At 43.8% G+C, this 3,256-nt stretch overlaps 1 non-coding gene across 1 annotated transcript; it reads right to left on the bottom strand.

Moving 5' to 3' along the window:
• Nucleotides 1–1,050: 1,050 nt before the first annotated feature.
• Nucleotides 1,051–1,123, bottom strand: TRNAR-UCG. The gene has a single exon. It is a non-coding gene; the product is annotated as a tRNA-Arg (tRNA).
• Nucleotides 1,124–3,256: the final 2,133 nt, after the last annotated feature.

The following is a 3,256-nucleotide window of genomic DNA, read 5'->3' as shown; positions in this document are numbered from 1 at the left end:
ATTTTTTAAAGATGGTTGTATTGAACATTCTTTCTAAAAAGGCAAGAGAAATGATTTCCCAAAGCGTTCATTGTGTCGTTTGCCTTATTAATATGTAGTGCATTGATTTCTTGTTGCTTATAACTAATATTAAAAAGACACCTATTCTGGGTTCCAACCATCATTGGAACAATTAAAATGCAGTGCTATAAAAATAAAATCAGCAGCTTCCCTAAAGCTTGGAGCCATGTAGCTCAGTAAGGTGACTAGAAGGAGCTGGTTTGCTCCCAGGTGAGGGCAGTGGGTTTCCATTTACTGTTTCTATTTCCAGTGCCTCCCTGAAGCCCACCTGGTCTCCTATCTAATCAGCACCAGGAGTGACCTGGGGGTAAAGGCAGTGGGAACATGGTACTGACCATATCACCGCCTTCTCATGCCAATGTTAAAGAAACAGTGGAGCCATGCCTCCACTGTCCCAATAGGCCTCAATGGCTTGTAAACAGGACACCTTTACCTTTTACTTCCATAGTTGCATAGTTTCTAGGGTCGGAAGGGACCTGAACAGATCATCAAGTCCAACCCCCTGCCCAGGAATGAGTGCTGGGATCATAATATCCCAGCCAGATATCTATCCAACCTCCTCTTGAAGACCCAAAGGTAGGGGAGAGCACCACCTCCCTTGGGAGCCCATTCCAGAGCCTGGCAGCCCTAACCATAAAGCAATGCCTCCTCATATCAAGCCTGAACCTGCTCTCCATCTATCTGTGGCCATTATTCCTTGTTATCCCAGGTGGTGCCCAGGGGATCATAGCCTCACCTATTTTCAGCTGGTCCCCCCGATGAGTTTATAGACCACCAGATCCCCTCTTAGTCTTCTTTTGTGGAAGCTGAATAGGTTTAGGCCCTTTAGTCTATCTTCAAAGGGCCTGGCCTGCTGCCCCCTGACCAAGTAAGTGGCCCTCCTCTGGACCCTCTCAAGGTTAGCCACATCTCTCTTGAAGTGCAGCACCCAAAACTGGATACAGTACTCCAACTGCAGCCTGCCCAGCACCGCATAAAAGGGAAACAATCTAACCACGAAGGGACTCGAACCCTCAATCTTCTGATCCGAAGTCAGACACCTTATCCATTAGGCCACGTGGTCATAACTGAAAGTAAAAAAATACCCATGCAGATATATCAGACCCAAACAATGCCCCTCTAATAGACCTGGTTGCGCATGCTTTCCTCCTTGAAAGTATATATAAAGTGATGGGCCATAGAGTGTTCACCCCAAGGGGCTAGACAAGAAGTGAATATCAAAGAGGTGAATTCCTCTTAAAGACTGCCCATCCAGTAGCAGCCCACTCTTTTATATCAAGGAGAATGGACCTCAAGTGCTGCACTGATGCTGATTTGTGAGTCTCACATTCTAAGCTGTATAAGATATGTCTATATTGATACGTAGGGTCAACCAGTCCAAGTCACTGTTCCTCAGCTATATCATATTTTGAAGCCTGCAATAAGCTGGCTCATTGTGCTGCTTATTTGCAATGTGAAAACATTTGAGGCTGAAGAATAATTCTTCCTCCTTTGGTGTTTGTCTCCCTGTATGATCAATAAAGAGAGGAAGTAAGGTGCAGAGGCAAGAAGGCAGGATCAGAGAGTTGTGGGATTGCTGCACGTGGACTTTCTATGCCGGAAGCAACGTGAGGTAGGTTTGACCCCATACCCAAAAGCTTAGCAGTCCTTCCAGGATCAGGCTGAATGGGCACCAGAGGCTGAAATGATAGTTTACAGCATGATGGTCTGTAATCATAGACTTCAGAGTGACTTTAAAATCAAGCCTAACTTTTCATGTAGGCATAGTCTTAGGGTTAACCAGTAAAAAAAAAAAAAAATCACAAAAAACAAACCCATTAAACTCCACCCAGAGACCAGCAAACAGCAGGTCTTAGAGTGTGGCTGTCATGTGCTGCTGGTGAAATAAACAGCTGAACAAACAAGATTGTATTTTGTACCAGCTCGAGCTTCTGGATAAATTACACGGTACTTTAGAGAACAGATATGTTTCTTGCCCCAAAAAGCTTACATAAGACACAACAAACAGAGTTAGAGAACACAATTTACAAGACTGAAGAGAGCTGAGGAACATCAGAACTAGGCTGTCAAAAGGAATAAAAGGAGAGAAACTAGGCGTCGAAGTGGAAATTAGAAGTCCAGAAGAACAAAGGCAGGAGACCGGGTTTAAAATATTTTCTGCATTAAACGACTTGAGGGCAAGAGTATTTTTCATAAACTAATATAATTATTTTAATTAAAAATCCTTAAAATATTAATGGGTGTAGTCTGAAGCGAGAGTTAATTATAGCTGCACCAGTCACACTGCCACAGTTAAGGCTCTGTCAGGATTTCCATTATGAAGACTGTTTTCAAGTGGTTATATCATAATCATCTAAATTTGCTACAGGCTAAAACTTGGCATAGAAGTTCTGAGGACAGGATTGATTTTTGTTGGGTTTGCCAAATTTTGAGCACTAGTAGGGCAGAGGTTTGAGGTATTCTGCTGTATGTGGCAGGTTTCAGATATCTTATCGCAGTGCTGTCCAGCTGGCAGTGTGGTGGAAATACGGAGAGGGCTTACATGGTGGTAGCATGGGGTGGGGGGCTCACAGCATGTGACCCCCAAGACACGGGGTTCATGAAGTTTGCAGTCAGTGACTAGTGCCACATACAGCTCCCGGCTGTTCTGAAGGTGAACAGCCTCACCTTATCTGAATTACAGAATGGTGCACTTGGGTGTATTAATACTTGGCTGTTGATAATGCCTGCAGTAAAGCACACAGTCTCTATATATATTGTCTGGTGTCCTTATGAACATCAGCATTTGAACCCCTCCCATCTCCACAGCAAAGTTGTGGGACTGAATGGTTTCTCAAAACAAATATCAGGAACTTGGTTCAGCCCATTGCAAGAACCGGCTAGACAGTTCAGACATGGGACCTTGCTTTCTCCAAATGGGATCCACAATGGTCAGGCCTCGAGCACAACTGTGGTATGTACGCCTTTTAAGCAAGAATGAAGTGCGCAGCTACTCATATCATCAAACCACTTCACATTAAATGGCCTGCATGGCTTCTTGTCTTCTTTTTCTCTGTACAAGGATCACGTAGGTTACTATTGTATTAAAGCAGAATAACCCCATGAAATACACACAAAGGAAGAGTATGGAGAACAGACTTCTTATTACTTTGGAAGTGGAGAAAAGGGAGAAGGAATTTCTCTTGCTATCCTCTTT

This window comes from Alligator sinensis, unplaced genomic scaffold (genome assembly GCF_000455745.1).
Source record: "Alligator sinensis unplaced genomic scaffold, ASM45574v1 scaffold28_1, whole genome shotgun sequence".
Taxonomy (NCBI): domain Eukaryota; kingdom Metazoa; phylum Chordata; order Crocodylia; family Alligatoridae; genus Alligator; species Alligator sinensis.
The sequence above is the reverse complement of the archived record's forward strand: the minus strand, read 5'-3'. Positions and strand labels throughout refer to the sequence as shown.